Source organism: Dermochelys coriacea, chromosome 12, assembly GCF_009764565.3.
Source record: "Dermochelys coriacea isolate rDerCor1 chromosome 12, rDerCor1.pri.v4, whole genome shotgun sequence".
Classification (NCBI taxonomy): domain Eukaryota; kingdom Metazoa; phylum Chordata; order Testudines; family Dermochelyidae; genus Dermochelys; species Dermochelys coriacea.
Window position 1 is genome coordinate 13,442,570 of NC_050079.1, and position 17,939 is coordinate 13,460,508.

The 17,939-nt window shown below is 37.8% G+C and overlaps 1 protein-coding gene across 12 annotated transcripts in view; it reads right to left on the minus strand.

The window, feature by feature from the left end:
• FTO (FTO alpha-ketoglutarate dependent dioxygenase) overlaps positions 1 to 17,939 on the minus strand; it is a 334,924-nt gene that overhangs the window by 146,849 nt on the left and 170,136 nt on the right. The gene's annotated exons all lie outside the window — the stretch shown is intronic.

The following is a 17,939-nucleotide window of genomic DNA, read 5'->3' on the forward strand; positions in this document are numbered from 1 at the left end:
ACATCCCAGGCAATATGTAAGCACAGACCCAGCACTGTCCTTCTAACAATCTGGCATCTTTAAATGTGATTTAGCTCTTATTAGATAAGGAGTGATATTGACCAATGATCTTCAAAGACCATAAAACTCATCCTACTTTCAGTAGGCCCCAGGCTGAACATGGTTTCGTTTATATAAAATTAGCACTTTATCTTTTCATTCCATTATTCAACACTCATTCAATGTGGTATGTTATAAGAAATGTGAGTTGCCTGATCTGATGATTGTCTATTGATTACTTTCGAATCCCCAAATGACAAATTAGTACTCTGAGGTTTGGCAGGCTTCAGCTCCAAGATCAAGCCCAGAGTTATTAGAATTACAATTCAGTTGGAAACCTCAATATGCATGGCTGCAACACTCACACTTGGGAAAAAGCTTTTGACTTTGCAATAGTCTTATTAATACAATTAATAAATACATAAGTTCCAATCCAAACAAGAATGTAACAGTAATGCATTATTAACTTTATGTCCAGTGTCATACACATACTCTCCCAATTCCTGTGGAGACAGATGGTGGTCCTTTAGGGTTCTAACCTCTCTCTGGCATGCCAAGTGATCCAATGGTCAAGTCTCAATGGCCTAGACCAATGATTCTCAAACCTTTTTTTCGTGGACCACTTGAAAACTTCTGAGGGTCTTGACAGACCACTTAATGATCATTTCAAATGTTGTTTGTACTGTTAGCTAACTATTGTAAAGTGCTTTGGATAAAAGCGTTATATAAAAAAAACACCCTTAATAATAATTAACGTTTTTTGTTCCACAAATAAAAGCACACAACTCATATTTTAATATCAGTAGTCTTACCTTCTAATGCAATGGATGTGCCCTCTCTCCCCTGCCGTGGCAGCCCCTGAGCTGGGGCTGGGAAGAAGGCGGGTCTCTCCCTCTCTCCCCTGCCGTGCCAGCCCCCAAGCTGGGGCTGGGAAGGAGTGGAGTCTCTTCCCCTCTCCCCCACCACAGCAGCCCCCGAGCTCAGGCTGGGAAGGAGGGGGGGGGGGTCTCTCCCTCTCTCCCTCCGCCACAGCAGCCGCAGAGCTGAGGCTGGGAAGGAGGGCCATCTCTCTCTGGCAGCAGGAGCCCTAGAGCTGGGGAAAGTTGCCTCTTTCTCTGGCTGCCGCAGCCCTGCATGTCCCAAATTCCCCCCACTCCCTCTTCTCACCCCTCTTCTCCCTCCCACCTACCCTCTATTCCCCCCAAGGCCACCACCTCACCTTACATGTGTGTCTTCTCCAGGGTCCAGGCACCTAATTAATGGAGCCACACCTGCATGTCTCCACTAATTAGGTGGGTGGCCCTTCATTCTCTTGTGTGCAGCAGCCAAGACGTGCATCTTAGAGGGATCTATCCGCGGACCACCTGAATGGAGCTCATGGACCACTGGTGGTTCGTGGACCACAGTTTGAGAACCTCTGGTCTAGGCTGTAGTTAGCCCTATTACAGGATCTGATGACTGCCATGAATATTATAATAATATAATAATATAATATGAATAAGGGTGTTCTGCCTCTTTTGCCCTTAATTAATTTCCTCTCCCTCATATTGTTGCAGTGTCCCTATTCTATAGGTGAGCATATTAATTATCTCAACCTTATTAGCATATACATCAATTGGTTATTATAGCAATCCTGCTGTTAAGCATCTGCTGATGTTCCTATCCTACAATACTGAAACTGGCATCAACTAACTTTTTGCAGGTACTTGTCAGCACTTTATACAAAATATCAGCAGAACTGTTTATTGCAAAATTATATCTTATGCCAATTTATAATTTAGGGTTACTGCTGGTCAGTTTATTTATGCTAAGACTTATAGTCCTAACTTCCTTATGCTAAGTGATTACACAAATGTCTTACAGGTTTGGGCCTGGAGGCTTCTTGCATTACTGCTTTATACATATATCTTATCTTTTTACTTAAAACCTAACTTTAAACTAATACGTTAACCCATAGGCTAAGTTGTGTAAGGAGTAAAGCATTTTCCAAACCATGATTTAAAGTGATCCATAACTATCTAAATTTAAAGGAACTTCCTCCCATGAGATGCATTCAACCTCATTGAAAAAACAACCTAAGATACTTGTATATGCTCATTATTTTCACTCTTTTCACTGTCCCAGATTTGGAATAATGATTACCAATAACTGTGTCCTTAAGAAGAAAGTTCTCAGATATTATGAAACAGGATTTGGGGACCTGGAAATTTTTAGCCACTCAATCTGGTTAAGTTAGTTCTACTCATTTGTTATGACCCTCAAAAGAAATTTTTTAACATTATTTAAATACACTCATACGTAATAAGCCCCAGAGCCTCAGCATTCTAAATAAGATACATTATATATTAGCAAAGATAAATGACTTATGAAAGCTAAATTAACATATCTATAGCAAATATATTACCACAGTATAATATGGGACATAAAGGTTTGCATGTGCATCATTAGCTTTGTGATAATTAATGATGCACTGAATGTGATGTATAATACAGTAAAGAAAACACAGCTGTTTACTTCTGTAGAGAAGTGCATAGGTGTACTGCACCTGAGAGTGCAAACACTTAATAACCCCTCAACAGTGAGGCTGTGGTGCTTATAACAGCTATTGCTGATAACCATTATCTATGGATAATTAACCATGTCAGGACACTGAGGTCCTTGCATGAGGTCCTCATAATTCCCCACTAAGGGAGAGACAGTATAAAATTATTATAATATATTATTAATATTTAACAATAAGACCATATCTTTTGTGTTTTATTAAGAAGCTGTATGCTATGGCTGGGATTAAATTATTATTGGTTTCTCTCTGTGCATTTTACACAGTGTTTTACAAAACCTAGCTCTTTACTGCTAAACAAAGTGACAAGCCAAAATCAAGCACCGTATGTAAAGAGAACACATTTTCATTTGTTAATACATTATTCATGTTCATGCACATTTTTAATATATTATTAACACATTTGTCTAGCATTTGCTTTTTGAAAAGCAAATTTAGAGAGGGGGGGGAAAGTAATTCCAAAATAAAACGTCTTTTTCACTCCCTCCCCCCAAACAAACAAATTTTGAACTCTGGAAGCCCTCATCTTTCTATTCCAAGCATTTTGTTCATTTTTAAAATCAGCCAATAAAGGAAAATATTTTAATCACTCAATAAAAAGGCTTTTTGACATGTGAAGACAAAAGCCTCAGGACATTTATTAAGAGACTTCCTACTGTGCTGGGCTTTGTTGTATCTCGTAATTAAAATCACACCTGAGCGGGACCATCTGTGAGAGTGTATTAAGTTTCTTATAAAACATGAAAATTCTTTTATTTTTTCATGCAAACGCCAATAAATCTTGTACATACTTTTGTGTGAAACAGAAAATAATGTGCTTAAATAAAGCTAAGACTTTGACTTAAAAAGCGAGCCAATCAAAAATTAAAGGTGAATTCTAGGTGAATTTTAGGATTCATAATTGATGGCACCTAATGACACTTAAGCATATTTAAATCACAATTTGTAATTACAAAAAAATTAAAATAAAAGGAACACTAATCTTTTTCTTCATAATGTTTCTGACAATTTATGGTTTTCTTAAAGTTTCCTTTTATCAGATGAAGAGGAAAAAAAATAAGGTGAGAATTCCTGAACTAATATTTTTAATTTCAATGATAGCTGAGAGCACTCAGCAAGGGTTGATCAGCATCTTTCAGGATCAGCCTCTACATTGGTGGAAATTATGTTAAGATTATAAAAATGTTTAAAACTTTGAGTCATTAATTTAAATTTTGAGAGGAAATCATTATGTATTTCATAAACAAAGACAGGATATTATTAAAAAGTGCAACAGTTACATGAATTCCAAATAGATATAGAGCAGGATTCTATATAGAAATACTCGATGAGAAAGCAGATCTCTAAATGTAACCCCGGTCCATGAAGCATATAGGTGTCTATGCAGCAATGTACTTTAAGGTCATGTTTTAAAGCATGTGCTTAGGTTAGCGGTTCTCAGACTTCATTGCACCGCAACCCCCTTCTGACAAAATTATTACATGACCCCATGGGGGGGGAGGGACAAAAGCCTGAGCCCTGCTGCCCTGGCTGGGGGGTGAACGGGGGGGGGAGCCCAAGGTCTTCAGCTCTGGGCAGGAGGCCTGTAACCTGATACCCACCACCCAGGGCTGAAGCCGAAGCCTGAGCCCTGTTACCCAGGGCTGAAACCCTCAGACTTCAGCCCCAGATGGTGGAGCTCAAAGTTCGGCTTCAACCCCGGGCCCCAGAAAGTCTAACACCCAGTCCTGGTGACCCCATTAAAACAGGGTCGTGACCCAACCCACTGTTTGAGAACCGCTGGCTTAGATCCCATTGACTGAAAGGCCATTGACAATGGGACCTAAGAACATACTTAAGGTTAGGCACATGCTTAAGATGCTTAGCTGAACTGGGGCCCTAAAAACATGCACAACTTAAGTACATAATGACAGGTTTCAGAGTAGCAGCCGTGTTAGTCTGTATTCGCAAAAAGAAAAGGAGTACTTGTGGCACCTTAGAGACTAACAAATTTATTAAATGCATTATCCAAATGCATCCGATGAAGTGAGCTGTAGCTCACGAAAGCTTATACTCTAATAAATTTGTTAGTCTCTAAGGTGCCACAAGTACTCCTTTTCTTTTTAAGTACAGAAGTAGAGCCACTAACTTGATTACAAGGCATGTTCCTTCAATGGGACCATTTCTCTGCTTAAAGGTACTCGTGTGCCTAAGCGCTTTGTTGGACTGTGGCCTAGGTGTGTAATGAAGTTCTTGTTTCTTGACCATATAACATGAATTATGCAAATACAATTACATGGGAATGTATGTGGTTTGAACAATCCTACTGAAGGAAAATTTTAAAATTCTGACTCAAGACCAATTGTAAAATGGCTCTCTTACAAGAGACCCATTTATCAGAAATTGACCATGAAACACTGAAAAGGGGCAAAGTGTGACAAAATTATTTTTCATCTCACTACAGTAAAGAAAAAAAAGGTTTGGCAGTACTGGCAAACAAAAATAATCCCAACATTTCTCCCATAGTAGAGTTTGACAAAGGAAAAAGTACTATGATAAGAGGTTAATGGGAGGGACAAGAAATAACTATGCAATATGATCTGCATGGGCAGACTTCTGTGGTCATTCAGAGCCTTGACAACTTCCAAATTCCACATGTACATATAGGTACTCATATATGGATTAGAGTTTATGATTAATTCACGTCCCAAATAAGAAAACCCAAAGTTAAAGCCACCATGCTAATTTTAGGTGCTGGAAACAAACTAACACCACAGTGATTTTTTTTTTAAAGAAGAATACTCAGGCTTTAATGTTTATTTGTGGCAATAATATAATAAAGTACATTTCTGCATAGGGACTTATGTGCTTCATGGGGTTACATTTAGAGATCTGCTTTCTCACTGAGAATTTCTATAAAGAATCCTGCTCTGTAGCTATTTGGAATTCATGTAACTGTTGCACTTTTTTATAATATTCTGAAATACATTATGTTTTCCTCTCAAAACTTTGATATAAGTGCTTTCAGTATTTGTACATATTTGTTTTACAAAACTTTTTTTAATATTTACATATTTGTGAACCTGGTAGAATTCAATTGCACTGGAAAAATGCATATTTTCATATATATACTATTTCAAAAATGTCTTCCTTTATGCAAAGAAAAATGTCTGATCGAGTTTGTTTTACAAACTGCATATTCATAAATAAGAGTTTCTAACTCTAAATAAATTGCATTTTCCCCAAAGTGTTTTGACCTATTACTGACCCTACCTTAAAAATTCATTTTCTTCCTGAGTTGTTGACTCAACAGAATATAATGACTCCTTTGGTGCAGTTTTGTTCTATTATGTCAATCCAGCTGCATCCAAAAAAAACCCCCAAACCCAACAGCTCAAACTCTAAAATTTCCAATGATTTTTTAAAAACTCTTCAAGTGTGACAGCAGATTTCTGTGGCAGCCACTTTTTAGGCTCCCCTATACCTCCCTTTTTAAAGTAACTTTAATGTATTTTCCCAAATGACCTATGGCTTTATAATATCAGTAGTTCAATCACTTTCCAAGTTATAGTTTTTCTTTTGAAGTTGGCCTCAGGCTATACAGTGCAGGGAAACAAAAGCACTTTATTCTGGTAAGGTTTTCTTTTTCAGTTGCATAAAACAAAATTTTTATATTTAAAAGAAATACTTCTGTGCTGATAGTTTTGCATGCCAAGTTCAGTCAGAAAAGACTGTTTCCAACCAAATCTCTCTCTCTCTCCTGAAACAGTATTAAAATGGAACTCTGACAGACCCTCATACTGACAGTTTGAAAGACATTTACTGAGGCCTTATTCTGGTCTCTGTTACATTAAGTTAAATCAATGGTAACTTTACTGAAGTCAGTGGAGTTACACTGATGTAAAAGCAATGTATGTGAGAAAAGAATCAAGCCTCAAGGATTCATTAACGTTTTTTTCATATAAATCAATATACCTACCTCTTTGAAACGTTCAATAGTCTGACCAGTCCTTCTGAAACCAGTACTGGTCTCCAGAAATCTTAAAAATTACTGCTCTATCCCCAATCTTCTCTTCCTAAGAAAACTCATCCAAAAATTAGAGACAAACATACTTTAACAACTGCTAATCAATGCAGATATCCTTAATCCTTCTCAACCAGAATGCAGACTGAGCCACAACATTGGGACCATTTTGGTGACACTGATGGATGATCTCCATATAGTTATGGTCAGAAGTCAAACTTCAGTTGAGAGACAAGGTGGATGAGGTAATATCTTGTATTGGACCAATTTTTGTTGGTGAGAGAGAGAAGCTTTCAAGCCACAGAAGTTGGTCCAATAAAAGCTATTATCTCACCCACATTGTCTCTCTGATATCCTGGGACTGACATGGCTACAACTACACTGCAAGCTTTAGTTGGTCACACAATGTGTTACATATAAGAGCCGCGCAGGGTGGAGCAATGTACCACTAAATGGTATACACCAAAAATAAATAACTCTTTCTCCCTTCCCTTTTCCTCCTCCCCTGCCCCTGGGAGCAAAGAAGGGAGGAATTATGTCTGTGAGCACAATGGTTCTGGGGCAGGATGATGCAGATTACATATCACAGCTGCTCAAGGCTGTCCCTGAAGGCATAATCTAGCCCTGAATAACAAAGATAAGATAAGATTCACTGTTCCGGTTCCTTAAAAAGGTTGAAATTTAGGAGTTTATTCTCTTCTCAAGAGAAGAACATGCTCTATGCTGATGAGGGGGAGAGAGAGAGAGAGAGAGAGAGAAACTCCCCCATTGGCCTTAAAAAACCACCCAGGCGAGCAGCAGAAGCGATGTTGGCGGCAGAAGCTCTCCCACTGACATAGTGCTGTGTATACGAGCACTTATGTCGGTGTAACTTATATCACTCAGGGGGTTAGACTATTCATAACCCTGAGCAACATAAGTTTTGCCAACATAGGTTGTAGCATAGACATAGCCCAAGTGTCCCATATCTGGGGGGAAAGTGGACCTCTAAATGTATCAAAGACACATTTCCTGGAATTTCCAGGGGAAAAATGGAAGTGACAATGAATCTATGATAACACCTCACTTATGCACTTTTCCGTAATTTCTACATGCAGATGCCTTTATTCCCCACTTTGGAAAGGTTTAAAGGCAGGGTGCTTATAAATTAAGGTCTCACTTACCAAATCTTCATTATTTTGAAAAATTTGCTCTGGGACATTATCAATTATCAAAAATAATTAAAATTGAATTATAGCTGTTAAAACAAATGAACAAACTGCATTTTGTGATGCATTGTCCTTGCTGATTTTTATTATTGTGCATATTCTCCTTGAGTCAGTTAACAACATTTATTCATTCACAACGGCCCTGTGTATTTGCAACTGCAGCACCTCTGACTCTATGGGGAATTGCACAAGCACCACCTTTCAGTGTTCATTCATCTGCCCTCCCAGCTGTAGGCAACGGGGGAAGACACCAGTGACTAAATATGGGATGCTTTTGAATGGTATGAAAGTGCAGAGAAAACTGCGCCGTCAGAAAACCTGACTTGTAGTTAATAAAGACAAATGCTTAGGGGGCACTCCCAAAGCTTGAAAGCTTTCCAAACTAACTCATGATCCAGAATTTCAAAGGAAGATCCACCAGCAATAAAAGGGCATTTACAGTAACTATATAAATATGTTTAATGAAAGTCTCATCTAGTTGTGAGCACTTTGTCTGTTTTTTTTTTTGAAGCCCCAAGGGCTTGAACAGAGTTTGCAATTCTTGTGAGAGAAAAATTAAACAAACACACACTTCATAAAAATAATCCCAATATAAAAACATGCTTATGTAATGCCAAACTTTTATTCAAATTACTTAGCAATTAAATCTCACCTCATCAAATTATGTAAGTGAAATAAAAAGGAACAGATGTGCTCCTCCAAACCAACCCCTTCCTATAAGTAAATTAACAATCATTTTACAACCCAGTGAATTACTGGGTGTGTGCGTCTGGTGCTAATCATTCCCCCACACTCCCCACCAACACAGCCCCAACATAATACTGAGTTATTTATAGAGTTATCTATCTCAGACTTTGCAGATGATGCCTAACATCATGACAACAGTGAAGAGAAAAGGTCTCCGTACCTGCCTAACTAAAACAAGTTTCTGTAAAGTAATGAATAGAGACAGCTTGGGGACCATCCACCTGCACTGCCTGCCTTTTACTGCCTGCAAAGTGAAACCACAAGGGATTGACAGAAGGTACTTGTCTGACAGGGCCAGGACAGCCTTTCTCCTCAGTGACAGTCTGGGCCTAGCATCTTAAACCTGACCCACCATAATTCCTTCACAATGCAGCAGCAAGGCAGCTGACAGTAGCAGCTGCAACTCCTAAGCGAGATGGATGGAATTTTCATAACTAGTTCCCCAAGTTACATTTTACCTTCAAGATAATTTATGAGCTGCTCTGGAGCCTTGAAGAGACAATATGCTTGCCATAACATTAACTGTAACAGTCTTGTAGGTTATAATTAACACTGGGAAGGTAGCACCAACTGGATGAAACATGTGGCATAATTGATGGTGAAACTGGAAATTAAGGAAGCTAACAATATCATTACTGTGCACATCACTTTAGTGAAACCTAGTCTTTCCAGGCATTAATTGCAATCTCCTTCTAATGTACACATTGTGATGGGAAGTGAATGAGTGTCACAGCTAGGAGGAGGTAGATTTGCTGGCAAGGCCACCTTGCACCTGGGCTGATGTATATATTGTTTTCTGCCGGGAAGAGAGATATACATGTCAAAGCAGCCGCAGCACCTGAACATCTGGCAGTATGAAACTATAGTTTTGAGATAGATGATTGCTCAAGCCTCGTAGAATTTTTTATTTTTTCTGTATGCAGTATCCTTTTTCCTGTAGGAAAAAAATCCTCCCTGAGATTTCACTTAATGGCACACATTATTAATTTAAATGACTTGCATGACTAAGAACATTTTAACTTTACTTTTATATTGCCACAAGTTAGCAATGAATTAGGGTTTTCCACTAGTGTATTATCTCCACGTTTATTACATTAGCCTTTAGAAACACTGTAGAGTGATCTTTTTAGCATCTTGTCTGTCAAGGGGATACTGAACAGATGTAGATATGCTAGTGAGCTAATTAATCAGAAATAATTTCATAAACTGCTGCTGTCTTTAAAAAGGATAACATGCCATTCATCCACCCATACCTAATACTCCACTTTCTAATCAAGACAGAAGGAACCATTAATGCAACGTATTTATTTGAATCTCTCTCAAATTATTCTAACCTACCTTTTTTTTTTGTCCCTAGACAAGATATTGGACAATGTTCAGATAAATGGTGAAACAGTGTCACCTACAGGCAAGCAAAGCTGTTAATAACCCAACTCCCATTCTATCACTTCGCAACTGACAGCTAAATTTAGGCTTTATCTATAAGCTGGAAAATACATTGAAGGGGAAATGTCCAAGATACACTTGGGATGCCCTAATATAAAATAAAATTACTGCTCTTCGTGTGTGGCAAATCGTCTGCTAAGATAAACACTGTGCACAGTGAGTGATTAATCCATTATAAACTGGACAAATTGTTAACCTTTCATCTCCAGGGCATCTCCTCAAATCAACCTTGATCATCATGGTGAAAAACCATTCTTATTAAAGGATCTGAAAACTCTAGAAAGACATATTTTGGCCTTCTAAGATACATAATTATATCCCTAGTATCAGACAAACCCCTCCCCACAACCCATAACCTTTATTAAAATGCTGCTGAGGGTGCAATTTGTAGAGAGTAAAACACCTTCCTTATTTACCACAAGTTAAGATTGATCATATTAGTGGAAAACTAAAGATTGGTGAATACAGGAAAAAAACCATGAATATTCTTTTAATTTTTTAAAAAAATTCTTTTTACTGCATTTGCATCACACTTTTCTGTTAACTTGCCAGATATTCTAGCAAATTAATTTACTAACAGGAACGTTTGCAAAAACAGCAAATTTTAAGCAAATGTTGGAGATTTCCAGAAAGTACATTCTGAATTCATAATCACACAGTCATGCGAGAACCCAATTCTAACTAGTCACTCTCCTCCAATCAGGACGCAGATATATATTAAATGAGCTTGTGTGTTCAATCAAAACTAACCAATATCGTTTCAGCTTCAGATACATAATTGCAATGACCTTTTCCCAAAAAATCTGCAGACCAAAATTCTCCATAATTATTTACCAAATAATTTCAGATAGTGAATAAATCTGAGAAGATAGCAATCTGCTCAAAGACAACTTGCAGAGAAAGTGATGAAACTAATATAACAAATTATTTGTTCTGTTTTATTCACAACATATTTTGGGCCAAATTCTAACATCAGTTACACCAACCTTACAAACATAACTGATGAAAAAAAATTGCCAGTCTTTCAATGAGTCTGGTATACCCTCTCAGTATCAGGTCCAAAAGCTCTCAGAACTCTCTCTCTCTGAAAGCAGGCTACTTTCTCTCTTTCCCTCTCTCCTTCCAAGCTCTCACCACCTCTGCTTTTAATTGCCTAACACTTCCCCTAACTTCTTTTTCTATACTCTGCATATTCACAACCTCTGTCTAAGAAATTATTTTCAGTCCATCTCCATCTGTGTTTATGATTTCGCAATTCTTTTTCTAGATGACACCAGAGTCCTTCATTAATATTCTTTAATAAGCTTCTTGCCCATGCATTATTTCTGCTTCATCACCAACCCAGGTTAGGTAATTCCTAATATACTCAATATGGTAATATGAAACATTTCAATGGTATTGCAACTCATGAGCATATTTGTTAGTAATTCAAAGGTATTGCTTTCCTTCTAAAGGTTTCCTTTTGTAGACATAGATCCCAATAAGTTTCAGTGGGTTACAAAGTATTTTTCTTTCTATAAGATTACCATCTTATAATCCCTAAACTGTTTTCTCATTCATGGTCTATAGACATTCCCTACATGTCATTAGGACCATGGATATGAAAACAATATAGTTTACGTAAGAGGTCCCTTAGTCCTTATCTTTTTGAAATAACATCTAACCATAAACTGCGCAAATGTTAGAAAGATGCCATCTTTGCAGCTACAGACTATATTTCTAAAGACTTCTTTCCAGTTTGTCTCATTCCCCTTAGCCTGAGACCCAGCCTCTGGTCTCCAGACAAAAGTTTCCTCCCTTCCTGTCCACTATTGCTGACACGGTCCTGCAATCTGTAACATAGCTATCACCAGTATATGTGTGATAAATTTGTGTATCTGCACATATTTATACCCACACATTTTTAAATACATGTAAAGTTCTTTATGAAGAAGACTACAGATGGGTGTCCTCTCTTCAGACGGAAGGTACAGAGCAGGTAATAATAGTGCAAGTCCTCCACTCATTGGAAAAATAACTTGTCACAACCCTGGTCTGAGAAATCACTTCTCCTGTTGAAGACATATTGTTCTGTTTCTATGTCCATTTGATTTTTGGCTTCTCTTAAAACATCAGCAAGGGTATAAATTAGTGTCTATTGTGATAGTGGCATTATATTAAATACATACTTGCCTACTAGGACTGAAGAACCAGTGCATTTTCCATAGGCCATCAAACAGCAATCCAAAAGGAATAACATTTTGGCACTACCAACCTGACCCACAACTGAGCTAGTAATTGGAGATGAAAGGCTTTGCATTTCATTATTAATTCCCAAAATCATGAAGTCCCATATATGTGATGAAAATTTAGTAACACACAAGATTGACAGTATCCAAGACTTAAGTCCTGTATTTATGCCTGTTCACTTACAACTTTTTGAATGGTGAGAATAGCACAGAATTTGGCTGACTGCATTTAATTTCCCCATGCTATCCCACAATTTTTCCATATTAACACTATATGCTGATTTTATAACCCAGATCCTCAAAGTACAAATAGTTTTATACTACATAAAGCTGAATTTAATACAATAACAACTGTAATAACAATAAAGTCCCCATAGGATAAGGCATCAGTTCTTGGAGAGAAAAGGTAGTTCCATCTCTAGCCTCATTTAATCCCAAACTTATATTTGTAGACAAAGTTTCAGTTTGTACTAAATTTGTGAGCTGGTTTTATGGAGATATCAGGTTCCGAGGCATAAAGGACATTCTGCTAAGAGCAGAGGAAAATAAGAAACCTCAGTGGATAGTTTCAAAATACACCTATGACATTCTTTCATTCACTGGGCCAGTCATTCCGCATTCCTAGCTCAAAACGCCAGTTCTTTAGCTGGAGAGCAACCGAGCAATAGACAACAGTTCCATATACACACGCACACTCCTGCTTTTCCCCTCCTCCTCTGCCTCTGGCAGACACCATTGTCTGTAGCAAGAAGGATGACAGCTGATGCTAATGCCACTTTGTGGTTCAGCTGTCAGATGATGTAGCTAACACTCTGTCTCCACAGATTATAAATTTGTCACTTCTGTGATATACTTGGTCTCCACCATCTTGCAGCCTGAAAACCCTATAATAACTGAATTCAGATCTGCAAGTGGTAGTGAGTAAACTGTTACCAAATCACTGAAAAAACAGCACTATCCATTTTCCTTGCATTGCAATCATGAAATCTTATATAAATAAGGAAAGGTCACTAGTGCTGACTTTAAAGCCTTGTCCAGATGAACTGAATTCAGACCAACGTATAATATTACAATATTTTATTAACAGGGAATTATAGGTATTTTTCCATCATAAAATGATCATCAAACGCACTCCATAAAACTGCAGCAATTTCAACAAATTCTCTATTAGGCAAAAAGTGGGCTGTCTGAATCACCAACACTGCTTTTTTGGCTTGGAAACTTTAATCATACTGTAATGAGGGCTAAATCTGTGTCACTTGCCAGGCAATTGGATCTCTCTTTGAAGACCTGGCAGACATCCATAAAGTGGGTATGAAATCAAATGAAAAGTGTCAGCTAAGATTTCTATATGACTATATGATTTCTGTCTAAATTTGGGGTATTATGTCTGTTAATGCTACTCATGAGCATGGCTCTAAGTTCTAAAATTGAAATAAAGTGATCAAGTAGCTTCAGAGCAAACAATTTGTACAGTTTGCTGTAATGAAAGAGCCTGCAAGACTCATAAAAAACAGAGTAAGTAACTGAGACTCAAGTTTTGTAACAAACTTTTACAATAGACATCTCTAAAATGCCATACAATGTGAGTCCTCTCAATGGATTTTATACTGAATCTGTAAGGTTCTTTGCATCAACTGAAGTTTTTCATGAACTGATTGTATCATGAGGCAGAAAGCAGCGTTATTTGTAAATATCCATAGCTTTTAGACTCAAAGTCTTTTCAAGGTTAGAGTCAAGATAGAAAAAAAAATTATGGCTGTTAAACAGCAGTATTTAAATCAAGCATCATTTCCATTGTTCTTTAGAGTACTGGCATCTACTGATACCAAGCCTGGCTAGTGCAAAGGCTTTTGAATCGAAGAAACACAGGTGAAAGACTAAAGCAGAAAACAGGAAGGGTCACAAGAAGCAAAAGAGCTGGAAATAACCAACCGAAGAGATGGCAAAGGTCACCAGGGACAGATGATCCTCAAACACAACATGAAGAGGACTGACACCTTCACTAAGGTCTCAGAGTTTTGCACAGTCATTTAAAGGCTGTAAGTTTGGACTTTCGATCTTCTTTACAGAGTTTTCATGATGTACATACATATGCACTGCCACAGTGTCCATACCACAAAATACCTTTGCCTTAAAATAAGTGATATTAAGAAAACTATGCTTTCCACAAGTTTGCTTTCTGATACATCGTGAAGACTTGAAAGTTTTGCTTCTTTTTAATAAAAAATAAATCAAGTCTGCTCTTCCTTTACTTTTCTTGGAGATTTGTTAGCCACAGTATCCAAAATGGTGAATATGACTTGTTCTTGTGCACACTTGCAGGTAACACTTCTTCAGCAGCAGTTCAACAGCTCCTGAACTGACATACATTGTCAGCACTGGATTATTTTTGTAGTATAGACAAGTCTATTGGGGGTGTCAGAGGTGTGCAGAATGAGCTCTTAATTTATGAAGTAGGAGTGCTGAATTCCTATAAAGAGAGATTTTCTTCTACCTGTGTTAGTTAAACAGGCATTAATGAAAACAAACAAAAATTAAGAGTTTTAAATAATCTGAATACAAATCTCCCTTCTATTCATTTAGTTTTGTGTCTTTGGTACTTGAGAACTCTTCATCTTGGATACTTAAATAACTCCTATTAGTGTATCTGAGCAACTCACAATATAAATTTAATATATTTATTCTCACATCATACCTGTGCAGTACAGGAATGTTCTTTTAATTTTACAGATGGGAAACTACGGCTGGGAGAAACTAAGGGCCAGATATTTGAGATAGGCGCTTTTGAAATTCCTATGCAGCATCTTTAGGCACATAAATACCTTTCAAAATCTGTTCTGATCCTAAGTGATTTGCCCAAAGTCACACAGGAAGCCTGTGGCAAAAGAGGGACTCCCTGGGACTCCCAAGGCCCAGGCTAATGCCCTAACCAGTGGATCGTATTTCAGGGTTTGAATCTTTAGATCCACAATACAGCCTCTACCACTTGAGCTAACTGAGTATCTACTAGTTCTCTGTCCTTCCAGAGGGTCTTCCTGGGTAGACAAGATCTGAAATGCTAATGTAAAAAAGAAGCAGGAAAAAAAGAAAACCTTTAGGACCTTCTTCATATGTCATGAACCAACAAAATAAGCCAAATCTTCCCACTCATCCCTCAGCCTCCTTGGAAGGTCACTGTCAACATAGACAACACTTACTGAATGTCAGCTTTCCATTATTATTTTTATTACTGTAATGCTTATGAGCCCCAGTCATGGACCAGGAATCCTTTTGTGCTAGATGCTGTACAAACATAGAACAAAAGACAGGCCCTGCCCCAAAGAGTTTACAATCTAAGTATTTCTATTAATCTAAATATTTCTGATGTCATTAACGCAGAATGATCAACAGCCAAGTAACTCCAGTGTAGTGTGAGGTAAATTTTCTTTCAAATTAATGGCATACCTTGAAAGAAAGTAAGTAGAGTTACGATGATTCTGATTTAACATTTGCATGTAGTGCCATAGGCATTGACTAGCCAGTCAAGTGGGACCATTTCTAGAAACCCCAATTCTTCCATTTCCTGTTGCGACAAGCATGGAAAGAGGGGAGGGACCATTTTTCAGACTCAGACCAGCTGTATGACAACTAATATCTGGTTATAGTCTCTTCTGAGAACTCATTTCGGGCAAACATGTCATCAGCTGATAGGGCCCTGACTGTTGGGTCTATTTATTGACCAAGAACATTGCTTAATGCAAGGTCAGTAGCTAATAATGACTATACGATTCATAAATTAATCATGAGTGAGGCCTCCAAATGTGCTTTTAGAACCAAGACCTGGGTGAATAATTTGGCTTGCCCTTTGTTAGCTCAGCTCTGTCTAAATTGGTAGCTGGTATAATACCAGCCAAGAGAGACCAGGAGATAATGTAATCAAAGAACCACATAAATCTGGAAGAGACATCAAGAGGTCAACTGGTCCTTCCCTCGGTGCTGAGGCAGGACTGGTATGTAATATCCTTACTTCAGCTATAGGTAGTACCCAATATCAAAACCACATTCACCCTTGTTTGAGAGTTTAGAATATGTTTAAAATGGCAAAAGTACAGCACTTCAGAATTCCAGTCTGAGCTAACTGAGTTTCTGACCGACCTGGTCTTGGAGACACCCAGACTTATTGTTCTGGATGAATTTAGTGTTCGAGCACACAGTAGCTCTTCTGGGTTGGCCTGGAATTTTATGGATGCCTTGAAAACCAAGGACATACATAAAAAGCCTTCAGGCTCTACACAAAAACTTGGATCACATTTCTGGGTGAGATTTGGTGGTTAACAGCAGGTAAAAATAAAATCTCTGTCACAGTCAGACCATCACATCCCTCATATTGGCATCCGGCTCACTACTGATCCTTTGGGAGTGGAGGACCTATTTCATGGTGCATCCATGGAAATCAGCAGACCCAAATGGGGGTCAGATTTTTCTCTCAGTAACCTCATAGGACATTATGATAATCTTTTGTTTTTGACTATTGATATGATCACCATGAATCTCTACTTTCTTTCTAAGTTTTCGCCTGTCTTACTTATTCAGTTTCAGTTGGAATGTGGGAAAGTCAATGGGATGCCTGTGAGATGAACTCGCATTTCTCAAGGCTTGTAAAAAATTAAGCAGGGAGGTAAAGTAATGAAGAATGGAGGGCTCTGATATGAGGGGAAATATAAAAAATGGAAAAATGAAGATGCTCTTCTAAGTTAAGAGAAACTCTTCCATCTCTAGACTTTTAAGCTGAAAGATGAGATAAAATCACATGTTCACTTGGACAGGTCAAAAAAGGGATGAGTCAAAGGGGGTCAAAAAGATATGAGCAGTTGAGGATAAAAGTGATAGGTCTTAGAAGCATAGAAGGGAGTGGCCCATAGTTTGGAATAAGATAAATGAGAACAACAAGGAAGAAAGAACTTTGCTTAGCAGAAAGAAGTAGATAATGAGCTACATGGAAGAACAGGCCAAAGCAAAACCCAAAGTGAACCCTATGAAGTATAGAATCAGAGATGACTGAAAAAATGAAAGGGGGCAACTTCTCCAAGTACTTTACTAATACACAGAAATTAGAGATAGGATGTGAGTGTCAGGATCAAGAAACAGTTTTTTGTTTGTATTTGCTTTTTGAGGAGCTAGACTGTGAAATTTAGTTGAAATGGAAGGATAGTGGAAGCCAAAAAACTTATTGGCAATAGTTGCATAACAAAAACCTTATACTATCTAAAAGGGGTGTGTGTGTGTGTGTGTGTAAAGTAACAAATGTAAAGATACTCTTATACAGTGACCTATCTACCAAATGTTAGTTGTATTATCGTCCCATAAAACGGATTTTCTCACTGTATCATTTCAATGAGACAAGGAACTTGGATTTAAGCTATTAATTCTTACAAGATTTAATCAGTTAACACTTCTCTGCTATGTTTGTTACATGAACCAAAGGAATTCCTTGTTTACTTTAGTCCTTATTCCTTATAAAACCTTTATTCTGATTTCGCTCAATCAAAACTGTTGTTAAAGTACGGACATCAGGATTTGGCTAAGTATTACTATTTTTAAAAGTAAATAGAAAACGTCATAAACAATTTTACTTTCCCCCACAATCAGACTTGTAACTTCATTATGTTCCTCTCCCCAACCACTGGACATCACAGGTCCAGATTCTAGTCTGAGGTTATTGCAGA